The sequence below is a fragment of the Pezoporus wallicus genome, unplaced genomic scaffold, assembly GCF_028554395.1.
Source record: "Pezoporus wallicus isolate ANWC-B61680 ecotype Strahan unplaced genomic scaffold, APGP_CSIRO_Pwel_v1 contig_4485, whole genome shotgun sequence".
Classification (NCBI taxonomy): Eukaryota; Metazoa; Chordata; class Aves; order Psittaciformes; family Psittacidae; genus Pezoporus; species Pezoporus wallicus.
In genome coordinates this window covers 340733-365192 of record NW_026641983.1, presented here as the reverse complement: position 1 = coordinate 365192, position 24460 = coordinate 340733, and the positions used below count along the sequence as shown (strand labels likewise).

Sequence of the window (24460 nt, the reverse complement as noted above, 5' to 3'; positions counted from 1 at the left end):
CACAAACTGTGAAATCTCATTAACCTCCTTAGATGTCGTTAAACACTCTTCTGCTTATTAAGCTCCCAAAGCAAGTAATAATTTTCAAAAGTATTTCTCCCATAAAAATCTATCAAATTCAGTACAATCGTAGAAAAGTTGTCCAACAGAGAACCAGAAGAAGTCACCACCCTTATACTTCCATTTTTTCTACCATGGTATTAAGAACTTTGTCCTGGGTTCAGCAGTAGCAGTCATTTTTCTCCTTCACGGTAGCTGGTGCAGTGCTGTGTTTTGACTTCCAGCCTGGGAACAGTGCTGGTGATACTGATGTTTTTGGTTGTTGCTAAGTAATGTTTCCCCTGACCAAGGACTTTGTGAGGCTCATGCTCTGCCAGGGAGGAGGGGAAGCCGGGAGGAAGCAGAGACGGGACACCTGGCCCAGACTAGCCAAAGAGGTATTTCATACCACAGCACATCATGCCCAGGATGTAACTGAGAGTTACCCGGAAGGACAGGGGCTTCTGGGTCAGACTCGTTTCTCAGCAGGTGGTATTGTATTCTCTTCCCTTGTTATTTTCTCTTATCACTGTTGTCGTTGGTAGTAGTGGTGGTGATTTGTGTTGTACATTGGTTGCTGAACTGTTCTTGTCTCAATCCGTAGGAGTTGCACTCTTTCGATCCTCCTCCCCGTTCCTGTGGAGGTGGGGAAGGGGTGAGCCCCGGGGGGGCCTCAATTGCTGTCAGCCCGGCACCACTCACTGGGAGTGAGTGAACAAGCTGTCTGGCTAGGGTTTAAACCACAGCAGCTCTTTTTGGTGCCCAACATGGGGCACGAGGGGTTGAGATAACGACAGATCTGACCGGATTAATAGTCACTCATCACAATGCTGATTTATTGGCTCTCAAGGTTGTTCTTCTTGATCTCACAGTTTCAGTATATCATACCTTACTTCCATCTAGTATTTGCTGTATTAGTGTTTTTCAAGTGTGGGGCTTGGGCTAAGGTTTTTGTCCCATTGTACTTTATGGTAATGACTTGTAATACAATAGAATCATTGATCATGAAACTGATCTGGCTTATGTTCCCAGTGTGGTCACCACCTTTATATTTTGGGAGGTATATAATAGAAGTGCTTAGCAATTACACATCTTTTTTCTCCTTCTTGGGTGCTCAGCCTGTGAAGGAGACATTCTTTTACCCTCCCAGTTGTCCCCCCAGACCATTCACATTTGAGAGTTTTGAAGTTTTTGAATGGCCTTTTAATGTTGTTGAGACTTGTTTGCTGATCGTGATGGGAATCACCATGTTGGCACGAATACAGAGTGTGTTTTGCCCACGACTGATTTCAAGAGTTAAGCAGATTCAGGTTTGGGTCTTGTCTGGGGTCAAACGACAATGTAGGAGGACCAAGAGATTTTCCCTGAGGCTGGACAGCCATGAGTGGCAGGGTGTGTGGGATAGTATGGGCAAGTATCTAGGTCAGTGGGCCCCTCCAGTACTTTGGAATTTCACCACCGAACAACTGCAAAATCCAGAAGAATTAGTAAAACACTTAAATGAGGTGTGTGGTCATTCTGGCCATACCAGAGACGGACAAATCATGGCAACGTGCTGGGGCTTGGCCTATGCTTACAGGGCCTGGTTCAACACTATCCAGCACCTTCAAAAGCAAAAGAATGTCGGCGGATCTGAGGGCAAAGTAACAGTCAGCGCAGCAACTCCAGCTCCAAGCACAGCAGCTTCACCCCCCCCCCCCAGCGACAAGTACAGTCGCTACTCAAACTTTGGCTGCAATGAACAGTGCAGCTACCCCAATGGCAAGTATAGCAGCTGCTCAAACTTCAACTGCAACAGACAGCGTGGCTACCCCAGCTCCAAGCACAGCAGCTACACCACCCCCAGCAACAAGTACAGTTGCTACTCAAACCACAGTGATAATCACTGCAGCCAAACCAGAGGACCAATTTGTACCAATATCGGTTGACCCTGTACACAAGAGAACAAGCAAAAAAAGAGGCAAGAAGGGTGAAGCAAGATGAAGAACCAATGAATTCACCACCCAGTCCAGAATCTGATCAGGAGTCATCATCACATGATGAAGAAGAAGAAGAAGAGGTAACTTCTTGACCTCAGATCTCAACCAAGCCACAGAATATGTGAAAAGATTTTACCTGTCAACCAGGGGAGCACATCATCACCTGGTTACTCCAATGCTGGGACAATGGGGCCAATCGTCACGAACTAGAAGGTACAGAAGCCAAGCAGCTGGGATCACTTGCTAGAGAAGGGGGAACTGACAAAGCAATCGCAAGAGAGAAAAAGTCCTTCAGCCTTTGGAGGCGGCTCTTGGCAGCTGTGAAAGAAAGGTTTCCGTACAAGGATGATGTTATGAGTTGTTCGGTCAAGTGGACTACTATAGACAAAGGCATCCAGTCTCTGAGGGAATCAGCCATTGTAGAGATGATCTATCACATCAGGCCGAATAATGGGGATATACCCGTAGATCCAGATGAAGTTGAAGGTACACGACCCATGTGGCGAAAACTTACACCGAATGCACCATCATCATATGCCCATTCATTGGCAACAGTAACCTGGAATGACATAGTACCACTAACAGTGGATGAAATGGTTCATAAACTCCGAGAGTTCGAAGACAATCTCACCCCTTCCATCATCTCAGCTGTGGAAAAACTGTCCCAGGACCTCAAACAACTGAGGGACGATCTATCTGATTTATCCAGCTCCTCACGTGTACCAACACGCGTCTCAGCTATTAACAAAAGGCGTCCTATTGTTCAAGAGAGGAGATACAGGAGGTATACGCCACTGGCCACCCTATGGTTTTACCTGCCGGATCACAGAGAAGACATGACAAAGTGGGATGGAAAACCTACTTCAGCTTTGGAGGAACGGGTGAGTGAACTGAAGAGGGGAGCAAGGGCCAAGACTGATCATCCCACGAGAGCTACGGCTTCAGTCTCTGGTGAGCAGTTTCCCAGATGGAACGGAAGAGCTGATTTTACTCCAGCTCCTGTGATAACGAAGAATAATCCCTTTCACCACGACTTAAGTGTCCAACACTGTGATGACCACTAGAGGGGCCCTGCCTCCAGCCAGGTGGAGGTAGGGGACAATCGGATTTACTGGACTGTGTGGATCAGATGGCCTGGCACATCAGTCCCACAGAAGTATAAGGCTCTAGTAGATACCGGTGCACAGTGTACCCTGATGCCATCAAGCTGTCAAGGGATGAAACCCATCTGTATTTCTGGAGTGACAGGAGGATGCCAAGAGTTGACTGTGCTGGAGGCTGAAATCAGCCTGACTGGGAGGGAATGGCAAAAGCACCCCATTGTGACTGGTCCAGAGGCTCCATGCATCCTCGGCATAGACTACCTCAGGAGAGGGTACTTCAAAGACCCAAAAGGGTACTGATGGGCTTTTGGTATTGCTGCTTTGGAGACTGGGGAAATTGAGAAGCTGTCCACCTTGCCTGGCCTCTCAGAGGATCCTTCTGTTGTGGGGTTGCTGAAAGTCAAAGAACAGCAAGCGCCAATTGCAACCACAACAGTGCACCGGCAGCAATATCTCACCAACCGAGACTCCCTGATTCCCATCCATCAGCTGATCTGTAGACTGGAGAGTCAAGGAGAGATCAGCAGGACCCGCTCGCCCTTTAATAGCCCCATATGGCCAGTGTGAAAGTCTAATGGAGAATGGAGACTAACAGTAGACTATCGTGGCCTGAATGAAGTCACACCACCATTGAGTGCTGCCGTACTGGACATGCTAGAACTTCAGTATGAACTAGAGTCAAAAGCAGCCAAGGGGTACGCCACGATTGATATTGCCAATGCATTTTTCTCAATTCCTTTGGAGTGCAGGCCACAGTTTGCTTTTACTTGGAGGGGTGTCCAGTTCACTTGGAACCGACTGCTCCATGGGTGGAAACACAGCCCTAGAATCTGCCAAGGACTGATCCAGACTGCATTGGAACAGGGGCAAACTCCAGAACACCTGCAATACATTGATGACATTATTGTGTGGGGTGATACAGCTGAAGAAGTCTTTGAGAAAGGAAGGAAAATAATCCAACTCCTGCTGGATTTGGAAAGGAAAATAATCCAACTCCATAAAACGGAGTAAGGTCAAAGGACCTGCACAGGAGATTCAATTTTTGGGAATAAAATGGCAAGATGGATGTCACCAGATCCCCACAGATGTGATCAACAAGATAACAGCAATGTCTCCACCAATGCATTAAATAATGGGATTTCACATGCTTTCCAGGCAACCTATGCCTGAGTTTTCTCAACTTCTAGTAATTTCTTTCTTCAGTCTTTCTTCCCGCAATATGCACCCAATACTTCTCCTTTCTGCTATAAAGATAGCGAATGAATGATTTACTTTATCTTTATAGCACCTTTTTGTGGTTTAAAGACTATTATTATGCCTTCATGAACAGACTTCAGTGTATTCACTATTAGGCTAGGCTAGACTACATCGGGTTTTCCAGATGGTTCTTCCAACTCATTCTTCCTAAACTATCATTATTTTCCTTATGACTTTCCTTAGCTGGTCTGCTCAGCTCTCAAAATGTAGTACCTGGCACCAGAACAAGCTCAAATAAGACCTTCAACATATTCATCTTTGTATATTGCTTTATTGCTGCCTCAGTTTACCACATTCTATTTGTTGAAAGACTTTTTTTTTCCATGTTTTTCTTCAGCTAGGCAAGAACGTTTTAACTTCAAGGCATAAATTTAAATAATTTGATCTCTCCCTATTTTGCTTTTTCTAAAAACTTAAGCACATTTTCTATTCCATTATGCAAGTTACTAATGAAAATATTGAGGAGTACCAAAACTGACTAACCCTGGCAAAATCCTATTTGATATGTGCTTTTATTTTCACAGTGAGCTATCATCTTCCTAATCAGTTTTGAAAACATGTCACACTAGTTTTATCAAGACAAAAATCTTCCTAGCTTGCTTATGAAGATGTTATACATGCCACTATCATTCTCCCACCCTACTGGAGAATGTTTTGCCAGATTTGAAAGCTTTTCTTATTGTCTGATTTGATCAGAATAGAATACACATTAAAATGCAGATGCAATCAGATATGAAGGTTGCTTTGGAAAAAATGTAATAGTTGCATTCTTCTCTTAGCCTGCTCACGGGGGAAAACAGAATGAAATGACTGGAAACTGGATGCAACAACCCATGCATTGCCTAAAGGCCAGATATTAGTCTTAAAGAGAACCATTCAGACAGACCAACAAATACTTTATTATTCTTTTCATCTACTCTGAGAGATTCTTGGTTAGAAATTTTATTTTTTCCTTCTGGACTTCCCAGGACATATTGCTGTTTATTTAACTGCACAGTACCTTTGGCTTCTGTACAGACATTCTTCTTCTACCTGCTCTTTTCTGCTTTTTATGTTTTACGTCCTAAGAATAAGACTGTCATGTCACATCTGAGGTGCAAGTGTTTTTTTCCTGGCTCAGAGGATCTGCCTTTGCAGCAGCCACATGCTTCTATCTGTTTCCTACTATGTGCTCCCTTATGCATGGGGTGTAAGGGACCAGGTCAATTCAAACCAGCACAGAGAAAAGTTACGTGTGCCATACCAGACACCAGCCACTGTGTAAATGACTCTTACCCTGTGTAAATGGTGCCTCTTACCCTGGCATGCAAAAGTGTTGATAGCCTACCTCTTTAGCAAAAGCCTGACTTGTGTGTCTATTCTTGTTTGAAATAACATTTGAGGGGACAGATCTGCAATATAATGCAGCCAGATTATAGTCTGGTTTACCAAGCCTTTTAAACAATATTTAAGAGTAAAAAGATAATAGTCTGTTGTTATCTTTATCAATAACAACAGCTGAATTAACATCCTCTCTATTCACTGCTTTAGCTGGACAAAATCCAGAAAATGTTTGAGAGATCAACATCTTCACTATCTCTTGTTGGTTCTTGGCTCACAGAGATGACCATTAAGTCCCCAGAGTACATGAAGACAGCATGACATTATATATATGTGCCAAGACAGACCACAACATGCACAACCAGACAAAAACACAATCATTGCATTAGTACAGTTGGAAAAGACCTTTCAGATTATCGAGTCCAAACATAGTTAGTACATCAGTGAAAATGTATTCTAATCAAGCTAATCAACAAATAAATACAGCAACATCTGAACAACAAAACAAACAAAAATCTGCCTGCCTGCTTGACTTGCTAATAAAAGCTGACTCACACTTTTTACATGGATTTTAAATCTCTATAATCAAACCTGTTAAGTTACAAAGTCTCAGCAAAACCTGAAATTTTGTTTCAGACATTTGGAAATCTGGAAACATAGTTTATCTGAAAACAGCAATTTGCTCATTAATTTTTCAGGTTATGCATGAAGTTAAAACCACAGAGCTTCACTACTGCATGGACAGCTTTTCAGATGTTAGAAAATGGTAATAAATCACCTTAGGCAATAAGCAGCATATATCAGTAGGTGGCAGCACCGTGATGGTCTGCTGTAGCTGCAACACACATCACTGCAATTTCAGTAAAAGAACCACCACACCTACTGCTACATTATAATGCCCTCACAGAGATTATAAAACAGGATGACCTGCAACGTGCTTTTCCAATTTCTAGGCAGTATGTGACTCAGGGCTGGGTTTTTCTTTTGCTTGGCAATATGTTTATGGAAAAAAAAAACAACCACGACCACATAGGTACTTTGGGATGCAGCATATACTTTTCTCAAATATCAATAAAAAGATGAATAGTTACTCAGTTTCAATTGGAGAGGCTGGGAAGTTATTTTAGCAATAAAAGATTTTTTCTATATTAAACATTTTCTACTTTTACACAGAAATTCAATAGGTGCCCATCTTGGCTCCTCTACGCTTTGTAAAGTGCATAGTTTTACTTAAGGCTTTAGTACACCACTGGCATACTTGTGACCTTTATGTACTGCTTTTTGTTCAACCATGTGTGGTATTCTGGATGCCTTTCTGCAAATAGACTGATAGTTTTATTCACTGAGCCCTGCCTGAGTTTCTATGGATTACTAATATGAGGAAAGTTGCTTATATATTGTTTTGTTGGATCAGAATCTCACAGCACAGTTGTACTGTACTCTGCCTTTTGAGCATATGATCTTCCAAGATGCAAGTGCCAAGCAGTGAGACCTACTAACCAGCTGAACAATGAATTACCAGTTTTAAAACAATGGAGGGTAATAGTCCATATATCCCAAAAACTACAAATCAACAGTAGCATACCCTTTTACACAACTGATTTTTAATCTCCAGTTTCCAAAAAATAAAATTACATGTCAAGCGTATATATATATATACACACATAAGCATAGATGCACACAGATTGCCTCTTCTCCATGTGTATAGTCATTATGGTAGGAAAGGAATTCTGAATGTAAAGAAATGTCAATCACAACAGATGCCAGTATATCTCATGGCATAATGCATTAATTCTTATTGATATACTTTAGATGATGAGTTACTAGGTATCATGATATAACAGTGTAAAATAACTTGACAAATAAATAAATAAAACATTTACTTGCAACAGAAATGAGCAAAACTGATGAACCCCAAACCTGAGCTACCACTAAGTAACTTTTCCTTCTTTTTTCCCTGGAGTAGTTCGAAACATTTGTTTTCACTACTTGCATTTTTGCTAAAAAACATTTCTAATCTAACCTGTCTCCGTTGACCATATGTTCCTTGAGGGTGCAAGCATTTAAAGTAATTAGGAGATATTATTAATGGAAAGCTGTCCCGAGATAATGGTTTTCTGCTATTAGACAAATGCCAAGATGACTTTTTTTTGAAGCAAGAGGCATATATCCAGGGACATTCTTCTGGTCTCATGATTTTATTTATCTTATACCAGACAATTAATGATGCGGATTCTGCTATAATATCTGATATGCTGTGCTCTGGGAAATGGTGGTGACACTGTGTGCTACTGACACTAGTGGAAAGCTTTGTTCCAGGAGAGACTCTGAAGCCTTGCAGAAACTCTCATTAATACAGTTTGGGTCTGATTCATTAGCAGATCTTGTGATTCACAATACTAGGCCAGGCAGAGCTAAAAAGAAAGGTACCCACCTATGAAGTACAGCATCAAATCAATTAGCCCATTTGCTGCTGTGGTATTTTACCTTCCTAGACTTTCATTTGTAAACTTTGGCTGATTAATGTAAAGACAGATTTCCTTCTCACTTTCGCCTTTAGCTCACGCATCATGTTAACAACCTCCTATGGTAATATTTCATATAACTCTTGAAAAAAGTTCTCAAAATAGTCAGTGCAGATTATTAGTCTGTGACTTCTTAATGCATGTTTTAAATGTTTGTTTTCAGAGCCACTTATCATGCTCAGGATTTCCATTCTGACGTACTAATTAAAAGGAAACAAGCAAACTAACTAAAAAAAAAAAAAGTGTTTTCAAAGCTAAGTGAATGAGAAGGACAGGGACATTGTTCTGCTAAGTGTGATGTTGCCATTTGATTTACTGTTCAGGTAGTGATGAAAATCAGGAGGAAGTAAATAAAGCACAGGGAGCTTGACTTTGCCAAGTATTTTAATACTCCTTTGCCCCAGTAGCCATTGTCGCACTTGAAAAATGTAGGATCAGAACCACAGATTCATCACATGGTTTAAGTGCCCAAGAGCACAGTGGAAGCTGTGATGATGGTGAAATTTTAAAAAAAAGCTGAGGAAGTGTGCAAGACTGTCACATAGCACAAAACAGTCACAAAGTATACCCAGATTGATGTATGCCCGCTTAAACCCCTGTCATTTCATTGGATATTTAAAGCTATGAGAATTGACAGCACCTGAACACCTACTACTGAATAAACAATCCAGTGGACCAAAAAGCAATTTTCCCTTCCCTAATAAAGGGAAAGGCCAGTCTAAGAAATAAGCGTGTGTGAGGTCTGAGGAAGGCAGAGATAAATGACACGCACAGAAAAGGAAGATGGAGAGGGTTTATGACCTTTTATTAGCCATCAGAAGTAATTTGACATTTTCTTTGTCTATGCCTATCATTGACAAAACATTCAGGGAGTAAACAAAAGGAGATTTAACAAAAGCACATCCTATGGGATTAAGGAGTTTTAGAAGGAGCTTTAAAATCCTTACTGCTGCATATAGCTTCTCCTGCCACAGTATTTGTGCAGAAATATCTTCACTTTTACAGTAACAGCTCAACATGTCAAACTAAGCATTCGTTTGTGGAGATTTGTTATTGAATGATTTAACAAGTCTCTGGAAATAGATATTAGTGGCAAATTACATAAAAAACCCTGATTTTTATCTGACCTAATAGGCACCTAAAAAGCAAAAAGAACCTCCCTTAATAATCCGTGGTAGGGTGGGAAGCTACATGATAGTTTTTAATAGTAAAACCGGATAAAATTAACCACCTACAATAAAGTTGCATCTGGATTAGTTGCAGATGCTCTGAATAAAGGAACCTTCTGAGATACTCTTTTCAATATCCACTAGGTGGCACACAGCGACCGTGCTTAGGTCATCTTACCTCCACAAACCTCCCATTCATACAGCCGATAAAGAACTGCATTATTAATTTATACCACTGCATCCACTCTACACCTAATATTTGTTTAGCCAGCTGTTTCCTCTAATCCTCCTTAAATAACATTGATTGAAATCCTAAGTATATTCAGACTTCTTTTTAGCCCAAAGAACATTTTGTTACAAGCTATAAGTTACAAGCTGCCTTTTCAAGTGCAGTACTGTACACTACAGTTACCAACAGCAGAGACAGAATGTCTAATACTTCCTCACAAGCAACAGAAGCAGCTTGTCACATGAAAATCATTTTTTTTTTCCCCAAAACTTTTCACCTCCAGAGGGTTTTCAGTAACGAAATGAACTGTCGGTTTTACAACGAAACAGAAATGCGAAGTATTGCAGCTTCCAAGGACAGTTTAGGTACCACTTCAATGAAAAGGCAAATGAAACGCAGAAAATACTTATTTCAGTTCTCACACTTTAATCCTTGCAGTGAATTGGAAACCTCTGAATATTTTTAAGCAAAAGCAATTGCAAAGTCACTGTTCACTTGAAGATATCAAAACACTTTTTAAAGGTTGGTCAATATTATTTCCAGATTTTTCCTGAGGGGCAATGAGGTTAAGTGAATTCATTAAGTAAGTATTGATAACAGTCCTTTTGGCTGCAGACTGTGGCCAGCAGAGGACAAAAATCTTTCCTTTAGTCACATATCAGCATAAAATCAGAGAAGCTAGGGACCTGCAGAAGAAAATGGTCTTCTTACCAATTTACAAACTGTAAAAACAACAGTGCACTGCAGCATGCCACAGAAACCCTCCACCCTTTTGTGAAATCTCCCTCTGCAAGCCCCAAACCTTTGTACTACTACAGGGTGTTTTTAGTATCTGCTAGTTGTTTTAACCATGCTAACTGAAACTGAAAGGAAACCGCACTCGCTAGGTTCAGAATGAAAGGTTGCTATGCTGTGATTTACACTGTCAAACATGTCTCTGAAGAAGATGTTGCTGTGGATAACAATCTTCTTCATAATGACACATGGTTTGTTTCTTCTTTCTCATTAGACTCTGCTTCTACATTCAGGAAACTTATTAATTAGGAAGACAGTCCTTTTGGCACAATTTCTGTGTGGACCAGCAGTGTCCACACTGATTGATTTTTACATTGACTTTTTTTTTTAATTTAATTTGAAAAATCTGCTCTCTGCAAATTTTTCCTATTTTGGTTTAACTGTTATGTTGAAAATTATCACAAATTAATCTTTTTTCTTTCTTTATGTTCCTTCCTACATTCTTCCTTCTTCCCTTTCCCCTTTTCAATAGGCCTAATACAGGTAAGTGCACACAAGTCAGAGTCTCAGATAATGCAGCTGGAGCAACTCCACAGCTGAAGATCTGCCTCCATTTGGTATGAAAAGCCAAGGAAGCATGAGCTGTTTCTTTGCAGCACAAGGATCTAGCATTCTGCATGACACACCTTGGCGTGAGACTGCTGACTCCTGGTTCTCTCTCCATGGGAGCTGTTTATGATACGTTTCTGCACGTGTTGAAAATACCCTCTCTAGGAACAGTGTTTATTGGGAGGGTACGTATCCATGGTTACACAGCCTCACTGCATCCACATTTTCAACTACTACATCATATACTGTTTTCCAGAAAAACAACAGGAATTTTTCCAGAATGCTTCTTTCCACATTTAAGCACTAGACCAGTCCTGCCAGCCATATATACAAACTCATTGCTGTTAGCAACCCACACAATTCTCTTGTGCACGTTGCCAGGTCTCCAGGGTCTCCCGAAGGTTTTATCAGTTACATGACATCACACAGCAGCATACATGAAAATATTCCCTGAAAGACCCTAGCAGTAATGAACACCCTTTCTAACAACATACAAACTGCAATAAACCTCCTTAATGCAAACATACAAATGCTTTCCAACCCTTCACATCTAAAAGTACCATGCAAGTAGTTTTGCCACGAAAAACATTCTGAACGACACCTGTATATGCATTTGACCCCAAATCTCCCAAATAAACAGCCAGTAAAAGATAACAGTTAAGATAGCCATGGACCAGCTAGAGAGCAGCTATACATTCAAAATGCTGTGGCATCCTAAATTTTCTTGGTGAGTGGAGATGATACAGAAACCAATGCCAAATGCTATTCAGGCTTTCCCTGACAATAAATAGCCAAATATGACATAAGTATGTAATTTATCACAACTTATTAAAATCTTACTTCTAACTGGATGGTCAGTACTTTATGAAAAACTACTCCAGTCCTTGAATTCTTGCTTTGTCTAATGTCCTCCTTTTCCTACATCTTAAAAACTTCTAAAAGCATCTGACTGGATGGAGAAATGCCTTAGAAAAGACAAATCTCTTTGAAATGCAGAATCCCATAGAAGGAAACCACAGAGCAGCAGAACACAACTTTTGTCTTTCAGACAGAATCTGCAGTTGCAGTATGATCTCTCCTTTGGTAACACAGTGCAATTAAAGTCAAACACATTGAAGTTAATCAGTTTCAATCCGTCTTTTGTCCTTGTCCCCCACCTCAGCTGTCAAATTTAGATTGCTTGAAAATTCCTCTAGGGCAGCCCTGGAGCTGATGCCACAGGCATTGGCTACTGGATCCCCATCCGGCTTAGAGAAATAATGGAGAAAAAAACCTTTCCCAAAAGTTTGGTTATAGTTTGGTTTTTACCTTGTACAGAGCTCCTGAGTTGAGATGCTCTCAGAACTCTCCAGCAGTTTGAATCAGAGGACAGCAAAGTGCAGAGGAAGTTTTTGGTGCTCACCTTAAGTCAGAGTGTGTGTGCGCCTATGTCCCGAAAGACTCTTTGTGGCTCTGGGTGGCAGAGGACCTGATTCAGGGAAGAGAAAGCCACTTTCTCACCGTGAGGAAAAGAAAAGCAACACGTCATGAGTTAAGTACGCCTCCAAGATGTCTTAATTACGGCTCAACGTGCTTTCCATTCAGACCCCAGGAATGAGAGGAAAAAATAAACCCACACACGCGGTTTCTCTCTCGCACACACCCAGCCCGTCCCAGCACGCTCCCCTGTCCTCACCCCTCAGGTCCAACCCTCTCAGATCCACACCTAAAAAAGCCTCTTGCAATGCACACACGTCCCGAGCTAAAAACCGCACGGGGCGAAGAAAGAAAGAAAGAAAAAAAAAAAAAAAGAAAAAAGCAGAGGAAAAAAGAAAAAAAAAAAGTGGTAGTGTTCCTCCTGAAGGGATCATTGGATTTAGGGTGTGCGACACCCTGAGAAACATGATCCTTATGGCCTCTGTTCCTCTCACAGCCCCCCCCCCCCCAGCTGCTCATTATTTACCCCCCACCCTACCATTAACTCTGAGGGTGGGAACATGCTTTCAGATGGGGAGAAAGTGATGCATGATAAAGCGGCGGGGGGGGGGGGGGGGAGTGTAGTAGGGTGGAAACAGCTACCTAACAGGATCCCATTGTGTTTTTATTTTACCCCCAACATCCAATTGAATTATTAATCCCGGAAACAAGTCCAGCTTCTCCTATTACACCCCAAATACGGAACATGCCTTGCTCACAGCACTGGCATCACAAACCCCTGAAGTCAGGCAACTGTTGGCCCTAAGTCTTTATGCAATTTCTGAACACTATCTCGGGTTAAAGTGCTCCTCCAGCACCAAAAATCTCTGGATTATGGTGCTTTCCACATCAGGAGGCACATGACCTCAAAGGAGTTTGCTAAAATTCATGCAATATGTGGTTTTAACCCTCTAAAGCCCATGGCATGAAATGCACACACATCAAACCTTACCTCTTAAAACTGCAGACAAAAGGTGCTGTCATTGTGTTATCTCTAAATGTTACTTAACATAAACAAACAAAACCAAACCCCCAAATCAAACACAAGGAGAAAAGAAAAAGGACAAATAAAAAGGCCAAGCCTTGATGATGGACTGACTACTGGTTGGCAAATTGGGGCACAAACAGTATTTATTTGTTTTTACTGGAAAGCAGGTGTAGTTGCTCTTGTCCACTTTAAAAAAAAAAATAGGCTTTTGATGCTCTGTCCTCCAGCAGATGTAAACCTGAATCCTCAACCTCTAAATTCTGCTGGATGAGAAAATGCAGGTAATCCAGGAAACTCGATTCATTTTACCAGGAAACTCGATTCATTTTACCCCCTTTCCCCCTTTCTCCAGCTAAACAGAAGAATGTGACTGTATCACACCCACTGCAACTCTCCAGCATCATTTTTCAGCCCAGGCCCCGCCAAGCTTTTATCACTGTGGGTGTCAAACTCTCAGCCCGCACCATCAAAAGAGGCTGCAGCACATCAAACCTCCGCGACCAGGAAATGCCAGAGCTTAATAAACGCATCCTGGTGCAAAAGCACATCTGAAAACAAGAGTTCTACCAGAGTCACCAAGCAGCGGTCAGCCACTGCTGTGGCCCCTCAGCTCTTTCACGGCAGATCCCATCGGCCAGAAAAACAAGCAACAGACAGGGCTCTGCTCAGAAATATCAGGGTACTGTTGGTGTGCGGTCATCAAAAAAAGGTGAAAAAAGAGGAGCACTGCCTTTATTTAGTGATAATCCGGTACAGGTAGACACAGGAGAAGCACCAGAACTGTAATATACAGCTGCGCCTGGGCCGCGCTCTCCCTCCGAGCTGAGGGGTGCCTTGAGGCGGGCCCTGCCCGGCCCCTCCCTCCTGAACAAATACACGTTTCTTCCCGGCGACGGCGACAGGCCCGCCCCGCGGAACCCGGTCGGTCCCCGCCTTCCGGCAGCAGCCGCCGCCGGGGCGGAAGCGGCCTCAGGTTGCAATAACAGAGGGTACATTGATAGGGTGCGGCCCGGGCGGGATAGCGGCGGCTGCTCCACCCGCGTTGCGGGTCTCGGGCCAGGGCTGAGGCAGCTCGGCGGGTGCCCTCCCCGTGTCGGTTCCTTGTCCTCTTCCGTCTCTCCCTCCTCATAGTGCTGTGCCTTCCCGCGGCTGCTGGTGGCGAGAAGCGTGGGCCGCTGCCTGGAGCTGCTGCCCCATCTCAGGTCCCAGCAGCAAAGGGAGTCCGCGCCTGACTCTAAGCGGGCAGTCGTTAAGTATATCCGCTGCCGTTATCTGTCAGGGTATTTCCTTCCCTTTCAGTACGTAAAGGTTTTTTTCTTGTAGAGACAGCTGGAGAGGGGCTTTTCACAAGGGCCTGTAGGGACAGGACAAGGGGGAATGGCTTTAACCTGACAGAGGGGAGACTGAGATGCGACCTCAGGCAGAAGTTCTTCTGTGGAGGGTGCTGAGGCCCTGGCACGGGTTGCCCAGAGAAGCTGTGGCTGCCCCATCCCTGGCAGTGCTCAAGGCCAGGTTGGACGGGGCTTGGAGCAACCTGGTCTAGTGGAAGGTGTCCCTGCCCATGGCAGGGGGTTGGAACTGGGTGAGCTTTAAGGTCTCTTCCAACACAAACCAGTCTGGGATTCTATGCGAAAGCCTTCTAGTGTATTAAAATTAATTCAGGCACATTGTGGCATTTGAAGACTTTTCTAATAGAATGAAGTTGATAAATAATTTTTATCAGTATGACCAGCCCTGACAGTGTTCAGGGCCAGGCTGGATGCGGCTTGGAGCAACGTGGTCTAATGAAAGGTGTCCTTATCTGTGGTTAAGAGGGTTGGAACCGGATAAGCTTTAAGGTCCCTTTCAACACAAACTATTTGTGATTATCAACACAACGTGGGGTTTTATAAGCTACAGAGGCAGTAAGCTGTTTGTGGGCTGAGTGGGGCAGAAGTGCTCTGACTCTGCATCTAAACACTTGTAAAGAATGTTGGGGCATGTGCAGAATACCAGCTCCTTCTTTTGCTAATGAACGAAAAAGTGGAAAGAGAACAGTGGGATGAGAAAAGTCATGCCAGCTCCATTGATAGAGTCCGTAGCACTCCATGAGTAGGTACAAAATTAAGGTAGTCTTTTTCCTCTGAATCTTTGATGGAAAAGTATCAGATCGCTACATACATTTGAAGTAAATGGAAATGACAGTGAATTAGTTCATAACATTCTGCTGTTTTATTTCATGCCATTTTTTTAAACCTTGAAACCCACATGCAAAGCTATATTTGATTTAGGGGCTTTATAATCACAGCTAGATGAGTAGCTGAAAGTGTGGTGCAAAGCAGTCCCAGAAGCAGTCTGTGGTTGAGGATGTCCCTCAGCTGCTGGTTGCAGGATACTAAGAGGGTGGGTTAGTGGAAGATCTGTTTTTTTCCTGCTGTCTTTTTCAAATTCCTCTTTCAGGCCCCCACTACTAGACTTTGCTGAGCAAGAGACAGGACGAGATGAGCATTGTTGTGAGGCAGTTTGAATGTTCATGCATGAAGTTTTAGATGTTCTCGTCTTGAGCAAAGATGTAAGTTTAAAATAAGCATAATATTCATTATAGGCTTTGCTTAAGAAGACCGTCATGATACTGCAGGTATTTCTGGTTAAATAAAAAGCTCTGCACAGCTAGCATGAGCTACAGTGCACAGTCTCAAAGCACTTTCCTGATTAGCACTCAACAAAGGTAAATAAAAAAGCGATTTCCTATTCTGTCACATTTGGAGGTGTAATGTGCATATCTTCGTAGTGATGTTTCTGTATAAATTTTAGAGATGTTCAGTTAATTCCAGCTGAAGAGCAGCTCTGTATGCATATTGGTGCTCCATGTATGTTCCCCTTTGGAAGCATAAGTCTCTGCAGGATCGTGTCTATAACAGTGATGAAGGGTGTTGCATTGCTTTTCTTCCAGGCTTACATTTTTTTGTCCCCCTAATACTGACCATGAAAGCTTGCAGATTAAAAGCTGTTTGCTTAAACCCAGCCCAGGTAAGACGAACAGGTGTTACGTTTGCTTTTACCTAGGAACTCTGTCCTGATGGGCAACTTCATAGCCTGGTGATTATTATTCCTAGCACCTCAGACCATGGCAACAACTCAGAAAAATTAATGTTCAGTATTGTTGTACCAAAGATCCTGAATTTTTCTTTTCAATATGGATGCAAAGATGGCATTTTCTGCAAAAGCTAATGTGATTTATGCAGCGTTAGACCACATTTGCAAAGAATTTGTAAATTCCCTCTGGAACCACTTAAAATTTAAACAACAACTAAAAAGTAGATTTCGTGATAAACCAAAAGAGAAGAAGAGTTTCAGGGTTTCTATTTGGTTTAACAGGTTTATCACTTCTTAAGCTTGCTTGATTTTGAGTTGACCAGTTTTTGTGTTAACCCACTTTTAGAGCACTTAAAAGTCCTGCTGGTGAGAGAGTGGATTGCAACTGTAAACCTATAAAGCAGAGATAAAGATTAGAGTTCCTCAGTGTTGCATTTAGGATTTGTAAAAAAATCAGGTGTTAGCAAACAGCACTGGGCACATCTTCCTGCAAGGAGATTGTTGTCCTATAATATGAACATATGCTCTGTTCATCTTACACAACTGTTTAACCGTTTTACTGTTGTTATTAATGCTCCTTTAGTCACTATCATTCTTCTTACACCTGTCTTCCTGACCAGTAATGGTTCTGCTACATGACACTGGTCCCAAAGTCGTCACAGACACTTCCACTTTCAGGTCCTCTCTTAGTTGTTTACTGGCACTTACCATGATTTTCATTTGCAGTCGTTCACTTACTTCCTGGTTCATGTAACAGCGATCTTCTTTTGCTAGACACTCTTAATAACACTGAGTCATTTTCTTTAAAGAATAACAGACAGCTAGGTGAAACTTCAGGGCTCTGGCAACTAATTCTATGCTGCAATACTCAGTGGAGTAACCTGACAAGATTTATGTGATCTTTGTGTACTTAATAAAAACTTTCTATTTATCTTGGCGTTCTCATTGAGTTCAGAGCTAGCTTTTGCAACTGTGCAGTTTTAGCTTAGTAGCGATTATCTTTTGATAATGTAGTCACATACAGTGAGATGTTCTGTCTTAAGCTGGAAAAGGAGAAAGCTGTAAAAGAGGCTTGTTTGACACAAAAATGAAGTATGGTTGGTCCCACTAAGGAAGAAGACATAAGGTAAAAGCTAATAATACAGTGAAACATTTGGGTTATAAACTTCTTCTGTTTGGAAAATTCAGCAGGATGGATGCTATGAGTCACTGGTATGAAGCTGCAGAAATCTACAGGAAAAAAGTAGTAGAACATACTAATTTTAAAACAAATCCTACATACTCATAAAAATTCATTACTGAAAAAAAAAACACTGAGGAGAAATACAAACATTGGGAGAACTCAAGCAACATCCATAAAAAATTAAATTATAATCAAATTATAATGAAAATATATGAAGACATTCGTTTTCCAAACTGACTGAAAATACAGGAAATTATTTTATGCCAGCTGAACAGCCAGCTTTCCATTTGAGATTATAGTTTCTTGAACTACAGTTTTTTGTCTTCCTTTTCACAAGTTAGACTTTTTACAGTATGAAGTTGTTTTCTTCAGGAAAACCTGACTTAAAGTTTCAATGAGACAGAGTTTTGGACATTCATAGCTGTTTAGTACTCCTGGCTAAATAATCTTTTTCTGTTTACAGTGTTCTCATTTCGGCTGCTTAAGAAGTGGAGCACCAAAGAGAGTTCATGCAAAAAATACCAATTATATCACTTTTAACATCTGTTTATCTGGAGACAGATGTCTGATCTCTGTTAATAAAGGAATTTGCATGGTCTTCATTTTGCCTGATAATATCAGGAAAATCATTTTGATATAAATACACTTTTGATTTAGCACTTCATCACTCTATTTTTTCACATTTCCGTACAGAATATTGATTTATTTTGTCTTCTGATCTGTATTATCTTTGCCCTGGAACTGGATTGGACTTACAAACTTGGGCCAGCTCCAGACTTTCTGAGAACTCTTTTAATATTAATACTTCGTCTCACAAGTAGTTGTGACTCTTCAACACACCAGACCAGTTACGTGTTTTCTTCTTATCTTCTGTGTGTTCTATAAATTTTGTTCTTAATTATGTTTCTGTTTTTCTGGGAGACTCTGAAGATGAACTGGTGAGACACAAATAGAATGTGATCAAGAAGCAAAGAAGGCAGAAAAGAAAGAAGACAAGAAGAAAGGCTTTGTAATGTTGTGTATAAGCAGAACCAGGAAACTTTCTTCTGTCAACATGGAAGTTAGTGGAATACCTTGCACTTACACTCCTACACATCTCAAAGGTCTCACAAGTGTTCATGCACTGCATCCCAGGAATAAACAGGTTTTGTTCCATTAGATGGAAGAAAATCAAGCCTTGAAATATGTCTTAGGAAGCAGTAAGAAAAAAATTGTGAGGTAATCATTGAACTGTAAGATCAGTAGTGAATAAGATACTTTTTAAGCTACAAACTTTAGTTTTCTTAAATGCTGATTTTCTCATATAGACATTAAGATGAAAAAAAAAAAACATCACCAGTTCTTGTACGTTACTTGATTTGCTTTTACCACAGTCATTTATTAAAAGTAGCACATATGACTGCAATGTCAATTGACTCTCAGAAAGTTGATGAGCTTCCACTGTGACTGTTGGCAAGTCACTGATTCGTCTGTGTGTGAAGAATGTAGTATGCCAGAAAGATCAGATATACTCCCCCACGGAGACTAGATAACATTTTTCAATCTGTAAGAATGTGACTGATTGTTGATACTTGGTATCACAAAAGAGATGATTTGGGGCAATTGTGGTGGTCTCAAAGCAAAAAGAAGCGAGTCCAAGGAATGGCCTTCTTGCATGGAAAACTAAGGCAGATTTCGCTCAGTGATGCACCAGTATCACCAAAATGTTGGTGAACTGAAGCACGATTCCTGATTATGGCATCTTTCAAGCCATTCAGACAGGAAGAAACACTTTTTATTACTGAACTACCAGACAGCCCAAGCTACTAGCAATAAGTTTTTCTTTTTTTACTTGCTGTTGCATGTTCTCCTATATTATTAGAAATGAAGTGCCAAAGAAAAGATTTTCATCAGTCTCCAAAATGTCTAGAGTAATCTCAGTCAGTACAGCTTTTAACCAGCTGGTTGTGCCGATAGAAAAAGAGACAGCTTAGCTTTCCAATAGAGTATTTTCAAGTGTCTGTTTTGCAGGTAGAGAATATGCTGGTGAGTTTGGTTACCTGGTGTCTAGTCATGACTTGAGACATGCTGTGTACCTCCACGCTAGGATTGTGCTGTAGAGTTGCAACTTTGCAATGTGTATCTTGTGCTAAGAGGTGGTTGCTGAGCATTTGGAAGCGTGGGCAATTGTAGTTAACTTCAAACAATAGTACCTCTAAAAATTTTAGCGTCATAAGAGTTTGGATCATGAAGTCCATGCAAGAGCCAGTGGCCTCAGCCACTTGGCTGTCAAGGAGGTGGTGAACGCAGTACTCTGTGTTTGCCTGTGGGCACTGGGACAAAAGACCAGCTGCTATCCAGAGACAAAGAGCTAAGCCTTCAAGTTTGCTTGCTCACACTCTGAGGCCAACTGGCCTAGAAATATGTAGGACTGAAACTATATCACAGTTTTGTGTCACGTTTTCTTTGCACATATTGTTGCTGGATTTGCAGATGCAGTCTGAGGTTTGGGTGGATGAAGTTTGCCATCCAAAACTGCAAAGGCTCAGACGTCTGCATTTACAAGTTGCTGTCAGTAACTGACCAAAGAGTCCTTCTTTAAAGAATGCGTGGCTTACTCTTATTTTACAGCTTCCATTCTACATAAGGAGCTATTGTATTACACTTAAAACATACAAAACCCATTCCTGACTGAAACAAGAGACAAACATGGTATACCACTCATTCTGAGAAGTATTTAACACTTGCTCAGATCCACAGTTCCACTGAAGTAGGATTTCTAGTGTGAGTAAAGGAGAACACTATCTAGTCCCAATTATTATTGCTATTTTAGGTGAATATTTCGTGTAGGTGGATAGGATAATATGAACTGTAATGCTGGCAGTGTGTGACTGGTACACCTCTAACATCTCTGAGCAAGGCAATTCATTACTTTTGCTTCCCAGGGGTTGTGAACAAAATTAAAATTTCTGTAGGAACAGATTCCCTGAAGGTCCAGGGTGACCTCTTTTCTCATTTTCATGATGGGGCCTTAAATCAAATGCAGCAGTTTTCCGTTAATACATTTAATTTGCTTGACAGCATGACATTGTTGGTATTTAGGCTTAAATTCATACTCTGTCAAATCTCATTAGTTTATTTTAATAAGGATCATCTTGATTGTAACTCAACTCCCTGGCTTCAGTAATTGCTAGGATATCTTTTAATAACCATGTGTAGCTCTGGTATCACTTTCATATTTATGTGCTGCTTTGTGGTTTCCTACAGGACTTGCCTCAAATGAGGGGTGTTAATATTTGACAGGAAAAAAAATATATTTCTTATATTTTCTTGAAATCTACTAATGTTTCAGTGTCCTAGCTGTCAAAGAATATTTTCTCCAAATAGTTTGATGAGTAGTTGTGAGCTGGTGAAGGAGAACAACATGACAGCCATTTGTTTCTCTGTTGTAAAGTGTTGCCTTTGAGCAGTTTGTATAGGTAATGGTTTTGGGGTAGAAGTGTAACAATGACATGTTGAGCTTTTCAGACAATTCAGTATCGGCTGTCACACACAGCAGTCTGTAGGGGTTATTTGTGGTGCTATTGGAAAGTTATGAATTGCATGATTCTGTACAAAGAAAGTACTCACCTTGTCTTTTGAGTCTATTAAATAATTTTCTGCAGGAAGTTTTCTGTCCTGCTGTTTTCTTGTAATAGGATACTCCTTTCTGATAGCAGTATTCTTACCTGTCTGTATGCCTTTCGTGGAAATTTTTGAAAATGCTAGAATTAATACTAATTATTTCAATATACATATGCCCAGACAAATAATTTTACTTGTCCTCTATGCAGTCCTTTGTCAGGGCAGCTGTACCTACTAAAACAGGAGGAAAACTTGGATGTAGGTATTCTCATTTACAGTTTACTTATCCTTGGAAAAATTGCCACAAAGGACAAAACCTTTGTCTAACTTGTAACAAGATCCAGTGAATCAGTTATGAAACTGTCTTTTGATTCCTGCCTGGGTGGAGCATATTAAAGTGGAATCTCTGTCAGTGTAAATATATTACGTATAAGAACAGAAGATATGGCTGCCAATAACTTAGTAATTTTAAATATTCATAAGTGTAGCATTTGTACATTGGAGTGTATTCTCAACCTGATTTTGAATGTTACAGACTAATGTTTTGCATTTGTTGAATGATTCAATGTGGAAAATATTCATAAAGTTATAAAAATATGTTGATTTTGATCCTTCTTTTTCTAGGAGGACTGAAAGTCTTTGCAGTTACTGTAAGCGGAAAATCAATATAATAAGAAAATGTTGATTTAGCTTTTCATATGGAAATAAGTCTTCTGAGCATAGTTAGAAACAGAGTCTTAAAGAGACCAGATTCAAAGATTTTTTTTTCCCTGTTAGATGAGAATGGTTATTTAAGAAAACAGCTTAAATGGGAGAAAAACCTTATTCACCAGGGTTGAAATTAACTTGACCTGCATAAATTCTGAATAATCATCTATGAAACCATTCATATGAAAAGGAAAGCCAAATGTTTCTGGAATGCTGAAGTTTTATATTTGCCAGCTATGCCACAGTACTTAAAATTGAGCCCTGCATAGTGATGGTCTTTCAGTTCAGCCCAGCTTTCTCTGTACTTTTGCAACAAATGAAAATATATCAGCTGCATCACTGCTCTTGGTAGGGGATCTAGAAGAAGGGAAGCAGAGGTAAAGACATGAAAAATGGTGAAATAGCAAAATCTAGTGAAGCCTTGCTGGCCAAAAGACAGAATGAATTTCTGTACTACATAGAGGATTTAAGCTAAAAGCAGTTCAGGATATAACTCTGCAGAACTCCAGTCACAGGGACCCTTACCCTGATCTATAAAGAGGATCGGGGTATTGGAAAAGGGTTTCCTATCTTCAGAGCCTTTTCTCTTTTCAAGCTTAATCACTAACTGTTCACCACAACTAGCAGGCAAATAACTGGCTTAACTGACCAGCTGGAATAAGCTACAATAACTGCTTAGATTTAAAAAACAGTTGGTCTTACACAATTTTATGTCAGAAAATGCAGTGAATAATTACAGCAATGTTTTCATGGCTTCACAAATATTTTGACTTCTAAAATGCCTAATAAGGCATTTTTAATTTTTATTTAATTTGTACTTTTAAAAAATAATTGTTACATGCAATGTATATTTGTGTGTCTTTTCTAAAAATCTGATAGTATTTTTTGTCCTAATGAAGAATTCTTTCAAACATGCCATAGTCAAAAAAAAGAAACTCCTTTAGTCTTTTCCTGTGTCATATACTAAATTTCAGATGAAGCTGATATTATTTTTTGGTCCAATTCTTTCTGCATGATTTTATTTGGTAATACCAATAGAGGTGAAATAAAGTGTTTTTCAGTTGTCTGAACATTTTCTGTGGACTTCTTTGCAACAGGAGAGCATTACTGAAGCAGTTTGTGAAAGGGATCATCCTTTCCAGCAGTGGAATAATTTCATGGCCATAATAAACCTTTAGAACAATGATGAGCAATGATGGCAAGAGTATCTTAATTTTAAATGTTTTGTGAATGTCATTTAAATTATGCAGACTTTTGAGCCATGGTGATTAAAGCATCTGTGCAATCCACTGCACAGACACTCAGCTTGAAAGAAGTGGTTCTGAATGTTGAATTTTGGACTCCTCACGTTCCTTTAATATTACAATAATAGAATACCTACTGATCTCAGTGGCAGCTTTCCAGTATTAAGAACTACAAAGAAAAAGCCATACTGAAAAAAAAAAACAGCAAAATTTCCTAGTTTACCCAGGAAATTATTAATTTCCATTTTAGAGGACCAGAAAGTTACCGTTTTACAAGGAGGTGTTTATGACCTGTTGGGTGCAGCAGTGTCATTCAAGATATAGGCAGATCAGATCCCAAGCAGTGAAATGATTCAGTATTTTTACACACATGATCTGAAATTTCTGTATTTTCTGGAGATTTAGGGAACTATTTCTTCATTTAAAATAGACTTACACTTCTAAAGCCACTTAACTTCTTGTATAGTAAACTTAGAAAGGTAGAACGTAGAAGATACCAGAAAGTATATCTGTTTGTGCAGAGTTTGGTGCTGATTCACAGTAAAGTGAGAGGTAGCTGGTTTTGCTGCCAGGTAGAAACCTGAGAATGCACAACTAGTGAAATGCACACTTAAATAGATGTAATGATACGTTCTGTGGCAAAACAGGGATCCTTCATGCAACTTAATTAGGCACCAGAAAGTCAGAATGAAGGTACTGGCTTGAGCACTGTGGTTTGAGAAAGCAGAATTAGGCATCTAGAACATCTGTTTTTGAATTAGCTACTTACATTTAGCCTGTATTTTAATTTTGGACCTACAATATTGATTTGGAACTTGCCTTTGCCATCTGATCCTGAATAAAATATCCTCCATTCATTTGGTGGGGATTTTTTTCAGGGCAAACTGCTGGGCAAACTGCTGTTGTTATTTTTAAATATAATTATTATGCAATATAAGTTTATAAAAATGCTGCAGTTATGGTGCCAGACTTTCAAGAAAAAGCAGTTGCTATGGGATGGCCAAGATTAGATTAGTATTCACATTTTTTGGTAGGATCTACCTTTCTTGCTGGATACATAGGCTCACATTCTAAAAATCACATCGATGCCAAGACCTTAGTTCACAAGCAAATTAACTTAGTGGTTTCACAAAATAAGACAAGCTCAGTCTGAATAAAATTTCCAGCATGTGGCCTTAAATGCATTTAAAGAAAGAAATCAAGCAAATTTACACATTAGTTAAAAAAGCAGCACATGAT

At 40.4% G+C, this 24460-nt stretch overlaps 1 protein-coding gene across 2 annotated transcripts in view; it reads right to left on the bottom strand.

The window, feature by feature from the left end:
• The window catches only part of HAPLN1 (hyaluronan and proteoglycan link protein 1), a 62710-nt gene extending 50125 nt beyond the window's left edge, over positions 1 to 12585 (bottom strand). For both annotated transcript variants that reach the window (XM_057426400.1, XM_057426402.1), the window contains exon 1: positions 12274 to 12585. The gene's annotated coding sequence lies outside the window, so the exon portion shown is untranslated. The remainder of the gene's footprint in view (positions 1 to 12273) is intronic.
• Positions 12586 to 24460: the final 11875 nt, after the last annotated feature.